Below are 15,693 nucleotides of genomic sequence, written 5' to 3'. Positions count from 1 at the left end.
ACAACACCAGTCTCTTATCTCAATTCTGCCTGAGGATCTTGGGCTATAATGCAAACAACTCTCACCTGCTGAGCACCTACTAAATACCAGACCTGTGACAAAAGGTGTCTCATCTAATCCTAAACAACCCCAAGAGGGAGCTATCACCACCATTGCCATATTACATGCAAGAAAACTAAGGTCACATTTCTAAAGACAGGCAAACAGCAACAGAACTATGATTTGAGGCCACATCTGTCTGGCATGTAGTTTGTGCTCACACCCCCTACATCTACTGCCTTAAGGCACACCCAGTCCCTCCCCACAGACGAATTCACTCCCCTTCCCCCATCAATAACACAATGTCCCCTGTGCCCCCAGAACAGGAAGGCCAAGCCTGAGGCAGCCTAGCGAGGTAAATTCCAGCCTCTCTCAGTTACAAACACTCCCACAGCCACCACCACCTGCGGCAGAAGCGATTGCATCACCCGCAGGAAGCGGTCCAGTAGCCCAGCATCAGCTCTGGGGCACATTTTCAGTTCCTACTTCTATCCTTGCCTATGATGAGCACACTGCTTTATCTCCTGGCCCTGCCCTGGCCCTGTGGGTTTAGGCTACCGTGCATGACTGGACAAGGGACTGTGGTCTGGCACTTGGATAGGATTTGTATAGGACCAACAGGGGTCCTTCATCCCTTTTCTGAACAGTACTAGATGGGGGAGGGAAGGTCGGACTGAAGGGGCTTTCCCAGCCAAGAACCAATCAGAGATCCTGTGGGCTCAGAGAAAAAAAGCCTCTTGGATGCAGGAAACAAGTCCCAAGCAGCCACCATTACCTCACATCTGCCTTTCAAAGAGGAGTACCCACATGTCCGGGTCTCGTCAAGCTGTCAGGTGGGCCAGGGAGAGGGAGCTGCTGAAGAATCTACCAATACAGCCAGGATGTTTCTGGCCCGCTGTCTAGAGCCCATTAGATTGGCAAACACACTATACTGGGCTTTGCTGCACTCCCTACATCATCATGGAATCTTCTGGAACTGAGGATCCTCTTCTGCTCACCCGGGATTTCATTTCTCTCTGCCAACTTCCTTCTCCTTCTCCCCCATGCTGCACACTTTCTTTCCGTTCGTAATCTCTCTTCCTATCCTGGTTTCTTTCTGCTTTTGCCTCCTCTCTCTGGCCTCACCTTGGCCCACAGCAACAAAGGTCAGCCCTTCATGGGCTCATAAAATGCTCAGTTTTTGTCAAAGTCATCCTGTATGGAGCTATCATCTCCATTTGAAAATGGTTCACTTGAGTCTGAGTGACATTTTAAATGGCTCTGCAAGTGAGGCTATCACTGTCTTTTCATCCAGAGAGAGAGCTATGCTAAACTAGTGGCTGCTGTGTGGATCTCTCCCACCTCTCAGATGCTCTTTGCACCACTAAACTGACTTACTCCTTGGCAGGGGTTAGGGCACCTGAATCAGTAATTTGAATAAATATCAAGTTGTTCTTTTCGGACCAGCCTAGGCTTAACTTACCAATACGGGTTTGCTTTGTTTAAAAAAATGTCAAAATGCAATGTGAAACTGGGTAATGATAGGGCCATTTCTGGCTCTCTCCTAAGGCTTCAGGGTCATCAAACCTGTTCTAGATGTAATAAACCTCTAAGAAATGCAGGGGGACCCAAGGGACTCTGAGTTCTTCCCCCAGATCAGACCAGGTTATGGAGTCTATTCCAGGTTTCATGGCCTCCTAAGCATCCTAAGAGGCTATATGAACTCATGATGAAGAGACCAAACATAGGGATCAATCCTGGATTTCACAACTGGGGAAAGATATCAAAAATTACTGGATCCTTCAGAGTGGAATCATTTTTTCAATCCTGACCCCTCTCACACTGAGGGTATAAAATTTACAAAATTGACCTCTCTCTATATAAGCCCCAGACATATATTCTTATTGACCTCAGGGAGAAACTACTTCCCCAGCTTACATCAGCTCTGAGACAGGTCACAGACTATGACCTTTGCTGTACTTTCATACTAGATAAATGCTCAGAGGGCAGGAGAAAAAAAGAATCCTGATGTGTCTTTGGGTTTAGAATGCAGTTCTTTGAAAGCATTCCTAGAGTTTACTAGTTTCCTTGTCTGCAGGAAGGAAATTTTGCTTAAATATTTATTGCTCAAATATATCCTGTAGGCAGATAGCTTCCGTATTCCATTTCTTCGGTACTTAAAACAAAGTTTGTATCACTGACTCTGAAATGTGATTTTAAGAAATAATTTAATGTTATGTTTTGGGGGCCTTGTTTCATTTGATCCCTTTTGGTTCTTTGGCAATGGAGGTCTCTTCCTATTTCTACACATCCCCAATAGGTTTAACTGAAATCATTATTACTTCTCTGAAAACAAACTATTTCTTTTACATTAAGTATTTACAATGATTTATTATAGCACATAACATGTACTATGTGCTCCAAACCATATTAGGAGTGTTAAGGAAGTCATGAGGTATAAGACATATCACCTACCTGCCTTTCCATTGCCTGCCTTCATAGTCCTTATTGCAATATAATTGACAAATAATTCACCTACCATAAAATTTGCCCATTTAAAGTATACAACCTAATGGTTTTAAAATATTTCCAGAGTTTCGTAATCATCATCACAATTTTAGAACACTTTCATCACCCCAAAAAGCAATCCCATATCTACTAGCAGTTACTCTTCATTTCCTCCAACCCCTCCCCAGCCCAAGTAACCACTAATTTACTTTCTGTCTCTATACATTTGCCTATTTTGGACATTTCATATAAATGGAATCATATACTATGTTCTTTTGTAACTGACTTCTTTCACTTAATGTTTTCAAGATTCATCCATGTGGTAACACCATTTGTTGAAGAGTTCCCCCACTGAATGGTCTTGGTAACCTTGTTAAAAATCAATTGACTGTATATATGAGGGTTTATTTCTAGACTCTCAATCCTATTCATTTCATCTATGTCTGTCCTTTATGCCAGTACCACACTGTCTTGATTACTGTAGCTGGATAGTAACTTTTGAAATTGGGAAGTGTGAGTTCTCCAACTTTGTTTTTGTTTTTCAAGTATTTGGATATTCTTGATCCCTTGCATTTCCATGTGAATTTTAGGATTTGCTTTCAATTTCTGCAAAAAAGCCAACTGGGATTTCAATTGGGATTGCACTGATTCCATAAATCAATTAAGGAGTATTGCCATCTTAACAAGATTAATTCTTCCAATTCATAAACATGGGGTATCTTTTTTGTGTATTTAGATCTTCTTTCAACAATGTCTCGTAGTTTTCAGTGTATACATCTTGTATATCTTTTAGAAATATATTCTTAAGTATTTTATTCTTTTTAATGCTACCATAAATATAATTATTTTCTTTTATCTTTAGATTGTTCATTGCTAGTATATTAAATATACTAGCAATATAATTAATTTATATATATTGATCTGTTATTCTATAATCAATTTATATATATTGATCTGTTTATTCTGATCTATTATTGCTAATTCATTTATTAGTCTAATAGGCTTTTTCTTTTTTTGAGGATTCCTGAGGCTTTTCTACATATAAGATCAGGTCATCTGCAAATAGAGATAGTCTTAATTCTTCCTTTCCAATCTGCACACCTTTTATTTCCTTTTCTTGCCTAACTGCCCTGGCTAGAGCCTCCACTGCAATGTTGCACAGAAGTAACGAAAGTGAACATCCTTGTCTTGTTCGTGGTCTTGGGGAGAAAGCTTTCCGTCCTTCACTATTAAGCATGATGGTGGGGTTTTTGTAAGCACCCTTTATCAGGATGAGAAAGTCCCCTTCTATTCCTCGTTTATTGAGTGAGTGTTTTTATCATGAAAACATGTTGGACCTTATCAAATGCTTTTTCTGTGCCTATTAAATTGATCATGTATTATATTCATTGACTTTATGTGTTAATCCAAACTTGCAATCTTGGGACAATTCCATTTTACATATAATCCTTTTTTAAGTGTTGCTGATATCTTTTGCTAATCTTTTGTTGTCTTATAGTCTTTTGAGGAGGTACAATTTACACAGAAGAAGGAATAGAGGACATTTAATACAAGTATATAACCAAATACTATACTACTATAAGGTACAATCAGTGCTATTCTATTAAATACAGGCATATCTTGTTTTATTGCACTTTTCTTTATTGCACTTCATAGATGTTGTTTTTTACAAGTTGAAGGCAAGACCTCCACCAGCAAAAAGATAACAACTCACTTTATTGCGGTGGTCTGGAATCAAACCCGCGATATCTCCAAGTATGCCTGTAAATATTTATTGTTCATCAACTATGTGCCACGTACTGTGGTTTGGGGAGCTAAAAGCTATGGGGAGCCAGCATCCTCAAAGCCATCAAGATCTTCCCATCTCTTTTCCACTCCAGTCGTGCCCAGGGGTCATTGAAAAAGGGGCCAGGACTCCTTGAGAATTCAGTTAGGTGGCCAGAGATAATACTGTGACTCAGTTAAGAAGATAAAATAACAGGGTAAGAACAAGGCTTTAGAGTCAGACAAATGAGAATTAAAATCCCAGTATTGGCACCTACTGGTGATTTGGGAGTAGTAAATTAACCTCTCTGAACTTAGTTACACCACCTGTCAGATGGAGATAATTATAGCACTCTCCTCATGTGGTTGTTAGGGAGTAGAAATTGTAATAAACTAAGCAAAACGCCTAGTAGAATGCTCTGGTACATAGTAAATGCTCAACAATTCATAGTTATTACTATGCATTCAGCACTGTGTGACAACCATAGTTTGGGAAAGAAAGTCCAGAAGAAGAATGGAAAAATCATTGGCCCTATTTTCAGAAGGCACATGTTCTAGTTGGGGAGTGAAATTAAGCACATATAAAATAAATGCAGCATTATAAAAATAACATGTAGTTCACCTAAAAGATCATATTATACTGACTATTACTATGATAGGAATAAATGAGACTATAATATGTAAAATCCTTGACACCAAAGCGCTGACATATTATAATAAGTACTTGATAAATGGTAGTAGTCATTAGTAACAGTCGCCTTAACCTTAAGAGTCCCTCTAGAACAGTGGTTTTCAAAGTGTAGTTACTGGTCCAGCTATAGCAGCATTATCTGGAACTTGTCAGAAATGCAAATTTTGGCTCTGCTTGCCAGACCTACTGACTCGGAAACTCAGAGGATGGGGCCCAGCAATCTCTGTTTTAATAAGCCCGCCAGGTGATTTGGATGTAGTGGTTCTAAACATTGGCTGCTCATTAGAATTACCTGGGAGCTTAAAAAAATCCTGATGCCATGCTCCTCCCAAGACCAATTAGAATCTCTAGGGATGGGATCCAGGCCTTGGAATTTTTGAAACCTCCCCAGGTTATTTAAATGTACATCTGGGGTTTAGGACTATACTTCTAGGTAGAGCTTTGCACTAACAAGAGGAAGAAAATTCAAATTTTAAAATTAGTAAATTGACCATGCAAGTTAATTGAAAATGCAAGTTATGAAAGAGGCTCTAAAATGCCCCCTTTCCCATCTTATGTCCCCTTCTCCCAAATCTACCCTACAAGAAGAAAAACACAGGTGAAAACAGAGCCTCTTTCCTAACCTAAGGTTGAGCTGGGGGTCATGGGACAATGAATCCTGCCTCTTCCCCTTGGGTGGACTGCCATCCCAGGAACAGATGCTAAAAGTTTGAGCCTAATGTTCATTTTTAATCACTCAGTGTTAAATTCTCTCTGGAGGAAAAGGTGTCTGCCTTGAACACAAGAGGGTCTTGTGTCATCCAAATACCTTACTTATTCATAAAACAAGGAAGATCCTTTATCAGTTGTGCACCGATCCAGACTGACCCAAGATGTATCCTGTGCACTGCATAAACACTGGCCACACCCTGCCCCACCTGGCATATCTTTGGTGCCTTCAAAGTCCAGGATGATTTCTAAGGCAGAAAGAGAAGTTGGTGTGGAGCTTAGCAGAGTATGGTAGTAAAATGGAAGCAGGATAACCTAGGGTTCATGTGCCGTCCTTTATAAGTGGCTGTGTAAAATGAGGCCTCTGGGAGCAGTAGATTTTGGCCCCTAGCCTTGCTCACAGTTAGGGAGACTAGTCATCAGGCTTCTTGGTTGTGCTAGCCAGTAAAGCAGACGCTTCCTCTGCTACAGGCTATTTTAGGGAAGTAGCCAGTAGTGAAAGAAGGGTTGGGCTTGGAATCCTCAGACACAGATAGAAATCCTGCTGTGCCCCTTATAAATTACTTAACTTCTTTGAGTCCCAGTTTCTTCGACTGCTTATAAACAACAGGGATTAAACAAGATGACAAAATGTGCAAGTCCTAAGCATGGTGCTGACCACACAGATGCCCGGAAATGTCAGTTTCCCTTCCCTTTCCCAGAAAAGGGAAGGCGTAGCAGGAGTATGACGGGACAGCTGTCCAAGCCTCCTCTGTGACCCCCAGAACCACCAGTGTCCCTGCTGCTCAGTGTATGTGTCTTTCAGAGCTATTGCTAATTAAGAACAGTATAAGATTTACATATTAAATATTTCTCTAATAACCCTCCCGCTGGAGCTGCAGCAAACTTGTGACATAATCCGTTTTGTGTTACAATCTACATTCCCAGTACCTAGGTCAAAAACTTAAAACAAAAAGCAGAACACAAAATTTATTTTAATTCTAAAATTATTATTGTAAAAAATAATATAACAATCTTATGACCCTGTTTCCTCACAGGAGAGACAGTGGCTCACAGACTGTACCCATTCCCATGAGGGCTTGGGGCTTTCTTCCGGGCTTTCATTTTTGAGTTTGGGTTTACATTTCTCCATTCTCTTACAGACTCTGGGCTGAATTTCTAAAAGAAAGAAGAAAAGGAAGTAGAGGAAAAATGGGCTGTTTTCTTTAATAAGGAAATTGTCCCGTTCTTTAAATGCCCCCAGCCCTCTGGAATGCCCATCTGAACCCCTCATTCCCAGCCTGGGAATCTGAACAAAAATAATACCAGGCCTCTTGGGATAGCCACAAATGGTGTGCTTATTTGCATACATTTGCATATAATTAGAAGCAAACATGAATAATGAACTAATTAGGGTGCCCAGTGATGATTGCAATCAACCCCAATATTACAAGCTGGCCTGTGGGAAGCGGGTGGCATGACCACAGGGCAGGGCAGGACTGTGCTGCAGCCAAGAAGCAGCCAAGGAGCAGCTACTATTCTAGGGCCTCTCTGAAGTGAGGGCCAGAAACCCAATGACACAGAGACCTAGTATTCTTCCTTGATCTCTCTGCCCTCTCAACTTTCCCCTTTTCCCTCTCTAGATCAAGATCCAACTTCCCTCCCTTCTCTTTCCAGATCCAGGGCAGGCCATGGCTCAGTGACTCCCTCCTGAAAGCACTGATTTAAGGCAGGTTTGAGCCTCATAATATCTTCAGGCTGCAGAGAGTTCCTTAGTCTGGGAAGAGGCTGGGGCAGGGAGGGGGTTGCCAGGCACATACCCCTTTGGTAGTGCCTACCTCTCAAGAGAATCTGCATAGTAACTATAGTGGAGCAGACATACAGGAACATGCCAGTAGCATAGATCCTTGTAAGGAAATCTCCAGGAAGGCTGGCAGAGGAGCAGACATTGGAGTGAGGGAAAATTTGGCCCTGATCCATTACACCTGCCTTTAAAGTACATCATTAAAGTTTCATGTTGTTTTCTTCCATATCTGTGGAGCCCTTTGTTCTCTGGTCATTGCTGACCAGCCTGGATCCTGGACAAAGCCAGACAGATTGTTCTAAAGTCTGGATTTCGACTGGCTCTCTGCATCTAATGAACTGTCACTCAGAACTCTGCCCCAGAAGCCAGACAGTGCCTGAAGGAAGTGGGAGGGGACAGCAAGTTTGGCAGCAACCACAGCTGGACCTGAACCTCCCCAGGTTAGAGGGAAGTTTGGACTGCCCTGACCTCTAGCCCCAATTCTCACTCTCAGGGAGTTCTGTGCCCTGAAGCCTTTAGGGCAGAGCCCAACCGTGGGCAAGGTGTCTAGATCCTGCATGACCCTCAGGCCAGAGCCAATCACACAGTATTGCTACAGTTACCTTCTTTCCTCACAGCATCATCCACACTTGGTCCAAGATGGCAGCTGCCAATACGAAGTGGTGTGAGAAGGATCTCCAAGCCTTGGGGTTCCCACGGCCTGCCCTGAGGCCTTCAGATTCCATAACTGGAAGCCTTCTTTTGGAGTATCCAGAAGGCCCCTGTTAAGATGTAGCTGTTACTAGAAGAAAGCCTTGGAGAAAAAGGCTGTAGCCTCCCTTACAGGAGGCGCTCCAGCTTCTCTGGGGTAACATTCAGCCAAAATCTCTTCCCAACAGGTTTTTCTCTGCTTATGGTTTAACAAGGACAGGAAAACAGACCCACAAAACATGTTATTTCAAAAGTGGATTGCCTCTAACTATCCATACAGTATATCCACTTCCTGGCTCAAGCCAACATTTAAAGAGTACTGTACTGAACGCCTAGCACAGTGTTACTCAAACCTTAATGAATCACCTCGAGATCTTATTACAAGGCAAACCACAAAGATGTAAAAGACAAGGTCTCCGCCCTCACTTTGCTTAAAATCCAGACAACATAGCATGACAGAGGTGAGAAGTGCCATGATAGAGGCACAGAAGAGAGCACAGCAGAAAGTGGATTTTATTGATTTCAATGAAAAAGTGCAAGATTTTGGTGGATTTCAAACCTCAAGCCACTTGACAGATTTAATGTATAAGGGTATTTGGCATGAGAGAGAGCTGGGGCAGGAGCGTGTAGCGGGGTGACACAAAAACTCAGAGCAGTGTGGATAAAACCAACATCTGTATGATACAGGTAAATATGCTATTGGGGTTCTCACTTTTCCTCTCTTTATTCTGATGGAAATTGCTGGAAGAAAAGAGACCACCATCTTGGCCTGGCCAGTGTGAAGGTTTTCTCATAGGCTAAGAAGACCCAGGATTGGCTGTGGGGAACCTCCAAGAAATGAGCTAGAAGAAGTGCATCAGAGGGAGGTGCATGAGGACCCAGATGTGGACCCTTCTTGTAAAGAGATGCAAGTAGAGAGGACCAAGCAGCCAGTGAGAGTATAACTCACTGTGGGTTAGTTTTGTATTCCTGTCATTTCGAATCAGGCCTGCTTTGAGGGCGTGCAGATTTTGGTACAACCTTAAATCTAACACCCACCCTGGTACAAGGATAAGACTGAACACTGTCAGGCTCGTCACTCAGTATCTGTGCAGAGCAGGAACCATCACAGAATCATGAAATTTTAGAGCTGGAAGTTCCTTCTTCAGGCCCAACACCTTCTCTTTAAAGGAAGGAAACACTAAACTCAAACCCAGGCCAAGTGCTCTCTGCAACAGCCCATGGTGGTGTCTTCCTTTCCCTGGAGCCGAAATCCCCAACAAGGATAAATGGCTCCATAGTCCCCAGAGAATCCTCTCTGTGCCCCTCAGCAAGGCACAAGGAATGCAGAGAAGAGAGGCACATCCCCTGCCTGGGGTGGAGGGTCGGGGTAAGGAAGGCTAGTTTATTAGCTTTCGGACCATCATCAGAGACCAGTAGGCAGAACCAGAAGGAGGGCCCCCTGCTTGGCTGCTAAGAATGGTGGAAGTTAACCTGGATTGTATGATGGAGGGCCAGTGGGAATAGGGCCCCGTGAGTACCTTAGAGTTAGGAAGGTCATGGGTCCAGGTTAGCCCAGGATAGTCCCAACATATAATATATAACCGTTATCCAAAAATAATTATTAAAAGTACCCCCTTTCACTACCCATCACTACTATTGTTTTACACAATAGTTTCTATGGTCACCCTGGTGTAGCTGCCAGTCTCTGACTATGAAGGCTGAGGGGTGGGGTGGCTGAGCCCCTGCCTGGCCCCATGGGCCCTTCCTTCTCTGCCGCCGCTCCACTTTGATGATTCTGGGCTCAGGACTCAATGGGTAGACAGGAGGCTAAGCCTGGCCTAACGCAGCTCTGGAAGGGTAGTGAGGGGACCAGAAAGCACTCTGGGGCTGACCCAAGATGGGAGATGGCCCTTGACTACACCAAGTCCCAGCCAGGCCTGTCCTAAAGCTCACTCAAAGCCCCTCACCAGAGAGGAACAGGGATTGGGACAGGACACAAACTTCCTGGACATCTGCACTGTGATGTTAGACCTTACCCTCCTGGAAAGGGAGGGGAAATGCCAGGGAGACAACAGAGACTATATAGTGGAGAATCTGAACCCAGGAAGCCAGGACACTGTGCCAAAGCAAAGTAACTACTTAATGACAATTAAAACTACAATCACACTATTCTTTGATTACTTATATCATTGCAGGTTGCCTTCCTATACCCAGGGACTGATTCTAGCACAGTTCAGCTAAAGGCCTCTAGCACAGTTTAGCCACACTCCAAGGAATTACATGGTAGGTTTGCCTTCCCATGCAGCCCCATCTGGGCCTTTGCCTCTGAAGGAGTGACATTTTCCTCCTTCCACAGCTGCTGATTGGAGACCAAACTCAATTCTCTCCTTCCTTTCTTCCCTACCAAATTCTGATCTGCTACTCACAGCCAAACCTAATCCCTACTGATAGAAGTATGTTAAGACTTATTGTTCACACTCCACTTACTTCCAAAAATAATCTGAGACAACTTACAGTGAATGACAAAGAAATGATAGAATCATGCATACAAGGAAAAATAAATAAGAGTTTTTCCAGAAAAAATACGTTAAGGGTAATTATTGCAACTGTATGTAACATTTCACATCTAACTTCCTGGCAGCCAAGTCAAATAAGGAATACCTAGTACTTAACATACCTCTCATTATCAGAGTGGGTGGTCAAGAGAACAAGGGCCACCACTAGCACGTTACAAAGCGAACTCTGTTCTCAATTGCACTATCTCACAGCAACAAAGTAAATTAGAAACCTGCCTTGGATAGTGGGCTGCCTATTCCCCACTTGCCCCAACTGGTTCCCTTTCTACCCTTTTCTCAACAGTGTCCTAGAAGGACTGTATCAACCAGTTCTCTTGCTCTGTGACTTCAGGTTGTTTTGGCTACCATGAGGCCCTGTCGGGAGGTCAGAAGATGGAAAGAGAAAGAGGCTGAAGTGTCTGTTCTTTTGTGGCACCATGCTTGTCATTGGCTGAGTTCCTCTGCCTTCAGCCACATCTCTCGCAAAGCTCTCCCACTGCTATAGTGCTCAGTGTATTCCAGGAACAACTACCAATCCCTTCAGAAACAGGAGTAACAGCTTCTCACTATTGCTAATCTCTGAGTCCTTCACCATCCTTCGTTGGTCCCCTTTACCTCTGTCCCTACCTTCATTGGTCTTCTGCTAAGACTCTGACTGATAGAGTTAATGTCTTTATTAGGAATTAATTTGGCTTCGAGTAACAGAAAGCCTGACAAACAATGGCTTAAACAAATAGGATATTTTGTCTCACATAATGAGAAATCTGGGAGTAGCAGTTCCAGGTTGATATGATGGCTCCATGATGCTGTATAAAGCCAGGCTCTTTCCACCTTTCCACAATGCATTCTCTTAGTATATTGACTTTATTCTTCTTGCTTTCACCTCATGGTCATAAGATGCTTCCCAGCTCCGGACATCACATCTATCTCCAAGGTAGGAAGAAAGGCAAACATGTTGTGCCGACTGTGTCTCTTCCACTCCTGTCCTCTCCAGATTTCTGTTTGGGTCATAACTAGATTATATGACCACTCATAGATATAGGGGAAGGCTGAGAAACTGGGAAACAGAATTGTCATGACTGGGTTGGGAAAATCATGATCCATGGCTTGGGGCGGGACACAATGCCATCTCAACAAATCATCATATTAGCAGTGGGAATTGGTGTTGGGTAGCTCATGAATACTGATAGCTGCAGCATTCTCTAAGGCTGGGAATGCAGCGTGGGCCCCCCCAATAAGATTGTGAACACAAAACTAAAACAAACTGGTAGAGTCATGTCTGCAGTCAGTTAAAGGTAAACGTGAAGTGGAAGGCAGTTACAGACCCACTATCCCTAAAACTATCTGGTATCCAGTTCTCTCCTTTGGTAAGAGTGATGGAGAGAAACCCTAGACATAGTCAGAAAACTGCTCTGCAAAGTATTCTACAGAAGTTCTCTCTCCCTCCTCCTTGTGTCCAACCTGCATATGATAACTTCTGCCGAATCATTGACCCCATTGTATTTTTCCTCCCACTGGGCTCTCTTCACCCATGAGACTATGAGTGACTTGGGACAAGAATCTCATCTTATTTGTGACCCCATTGCCCAATAGTGCCTGGCATGTAATAGCGTATTCTCTAAAAGGATTCATTGACTGAGTGACTGACTGAATAGAGGAATGGGAATTGGGTTGTGCTCTCCATTGTACTGTATGCTGTGTGACCTTGGGCAAATAACTTCTCTCAATCTCGGTTCTGTGTCTGTCAATGGAGAGAGTTGCACTAGAAGATCTGCAAGACCTCTTCTCATTCTGACATGTGGTGATTTTTAACTTCCACCTCGGATGAAAGAACTCCCACTTCTGGAGTTATTTCTTTGGATTGGGACATTAGCTATCCAAATACCCTCTATTAAAATACACATACACAAAGTGCAGAGGTTATCATAATAAAAATTCCATCAGCATCACTAAGGAAAATTATCCGATGTTTATAATTAGCTGGTCTCACAGAGAAGTGTCTTGAGGGAGAGGGACATAGGAGAGGTAAGTTTAGATATGGTAAGTTTAGAAAGTGTGAAGCAAGGTATACTGTCCAGGTACTCTGGGACTAGTTGAGACTTCACAGGAAATAGAGAGGGGGCAAGGATCCTGGGTAACTGGAACATAGGGGACATAAGGACAGTTGGGAATTATGGGGGCACAGAAAGTTGCCAAAGAAAATGCCATCAATTGTCCATGTCTGTATAGCAGAATAGCTGAGCATGATGAGCCAGGCTGTGGATTGCAGAGGGGCAGTGGAGCAGGGGTGGGGCAAGGGCAGATACCTTGTTCCAGGAGGACTGGCCAGAGGACCAGATGGTAGGCCCCTCTCGGTTATCAAAGTGTGACCAGTAGCCATTGGCCTTCCATTGTGACACCCCATGTGACAGTCCTCAGAGTCCTTGCATGGCTGAAACTGAACACAAGAGAGAAGAGCCTGTCTCCTATTCCTTCCAAATACCCCTTCCACCATGCGTGCACTGGGAGTCAGACCGGAGACAAGTGACATTCTTACCAGGGTGCCTACTTTCGTCTTTTTGCATAACCTCTCCCTGTCATAGATATTTTTGCCACGAGTATAATTGTATTACTTTATTATTAGTCACTCATCCTGGGTAATTTTTTTTTCACCTTAGGTGTATTGGCTTAATCACAATCCTTGGTCTATAGCCCTCTTTCTTCACTGATAAGGCATAGCCTGCCTTTGTGTTTATGTTTAATTATTTTAAAAGAATATGAGAAACACATGAACGCTGAGTGCCAGAACTAAAATATGAACCATATCCATATCTACCTTGTGCTCCTCCTTCATTCTATCTCTCTAGAGGGTTAGCCATCCCACTAACCCCAACTCCCCCATAAATTTTTTAAAAATTTCATCTCCAAGGCTTATAAAGTCTAATACTACCAGAGTTCTTTCACCTGGACCACAACTCAGTGTTTCTGATTTCTAACTTGCTAATGTGCTCATGCTCAGAGGGGTCCAAGCCTCAGTCAATGATACACGTTCACAGCATTGTGGCTGGAGTCACCAATTTATAGTGAAGTCAGATTACCCACAAATATATTTCACATTGTTTTAAAATTTTATCTAACCCAGAGTTTCTCAACTTTGGCACTACTGACATTTTGGACTGGATAACTCTTTGTTGTGAGGGGGGCTGTCCTGTGTTGTTGCAGGATGTTTAGCAGTATACCTGACCTCTACCACTAGATGCCAATAGCACCCCTTCCTCTGCGCCCCCTAGTTGTGACAGTCAAAAAAATCACTCCTGGCAAAACCCGTCCATCTAAGCAAATATCTGGCAAAATCCAGTCCAACAGATTCTGCAGACAAAATGCCCCCAAATACAATGCCCTTCCCTAAAAGAAACATGCACAGGTGTGCTTGTTTTGCAAAATATGGTCCTGAACCAGCAGCCTGAACAATAACTGGGAGCTGGGTAGAAACAGAATCTCAGACTGCACCCCAGCCCTACTGAATTAGGATCTGCATTTTAACAAGATCATCATGTGATTCATGTGCACAGTAAAGTTTGAGAGGCTCTGATGTAGAGATTACACAAATTGCATTTCTATGAATAAGATGGGCACAGATGCAGTTTCTCAATGGCGGAGGTTACGGCCTTTTTGGATGGGACAATCTGTTGTTGTGCGGGATTGTCCCCACTTTGCAGATCATCCCTGCCCCATCCCCGTTAAATGTTTACAGTGCTCCCTGGTCCCCAAGACAACCAGAAATACCCTCACCCTATAAACATGTGCTCAGGAGTAGAACCACCTGGGGTGCAAAACCCTAGAGAGGAGTGTTCCTTGCCTCAGTCTGTAGATGGATCCAGGAGGCAAGGAAAGATTCACAAGTTAAAAATTCACAGTGCTCTCCATCACACCCTCAAGGGGGGAGTGGGGCGGTGCCAAGTGATGAGTACTGGCCAAGGAGAAGCCACCCCAGATAACAAGAACATGTCAGAGCTAGGGGCGGCAATAAGGAAAGCAGGGGAGACACAGGAGCCCTCTGGGAAAGACAGGAGCTGCAACCTGCAGCCCAGCCAGTCAGACCAGCTGGGGCAGTTCCCCCTGGTCAGGGCAGCCGCAATAGCTCAGGCAGGATAAAGCAAATAGATGAAAACAGCTTGGCATCAGTCTGAGGTGAGGAAGAGAATGAATCCAGATAGGTGAGGTGCCCAGTCTATGCCCTACCCTGCCCCCTTCTCACCTGGGACTGGTGTGTGTGTGTGTGTGTGTGTATCTTCAGGCCCTTCTCAAAGCAGGAAGAATAGGTGGCAATATAGCTGGAAAATTTGAGAGCCTAGTTGGAAGAGATCCAGCTTCCAGGCTATAGCTGGATGCCCACCCTAGACTGGAAGCATAAGAGGACTGGCTTTGCCCTCCAACCTTGTTGTTTGCCAGGTGCAGCGAGTCAGGAGCACCTCCAGCCAGGTCCCTACACCTCCCCTAAGCTCTTTCCCACAGTTACCAAGACACTAGTGCTCTCTCTTGCCTCCTTTCATTAGACTTTCTGTTCCTTCTGCCTTGAATGCCCTTCATCTCCATCTAGTAACTCCTAATCATTTTTTCAAGACCCCTGTTGGAAGCACTTTCTGACCTCTCTTCTCTCAGCCTCCAAGGTCAGGTGGGGGAGGGGCTGCATCCTCTTTTGAGCTCCCCAAACTCTAGGCACATGCTGGGTTATAGTTCATAAGCTGCCATGTTATAGATTGTTTTTCTTGAGCACAGCACTTGGGCTCTTTTTCTCTTTTTTCCCCATACTTATACTCCTGGCATCTGGCACAGTGCCTGATACAAAATAGTCAATAAATGTTTGTTGAGTGAATGAAGAACATCCTGGAGTGCTTGGTCTAACAAGGTCATGTGCTAACTATTCTTTATTGTTCACTTCTGTCAGTCAGTGAACCACTGTTTAATGAGCACCTGCCTTGGGCCAGGACCTGGAATTCAATGATGAGCAAGAA

Source organism: Pteropus alecto, unplaced genomic scaffold, assembly GCF_000325575.1.
Source record: "Pteropus alecto unplaced genomic scaffold, ASM32557v1 scaffold86, whole genome shotgun sequence".
Taxonomy (NCBI): domain Eukaryota; kingdom Metazoa; phylum Chordata; class Mammalia; order Chiroptera; family Pteropodidae; genus Pteropus; species Pteropus alecto.
The sequence above is the reverse complement of the archived record's forward strand: the minus strand, read 5'-3'. Positions refer to the sequence as shown.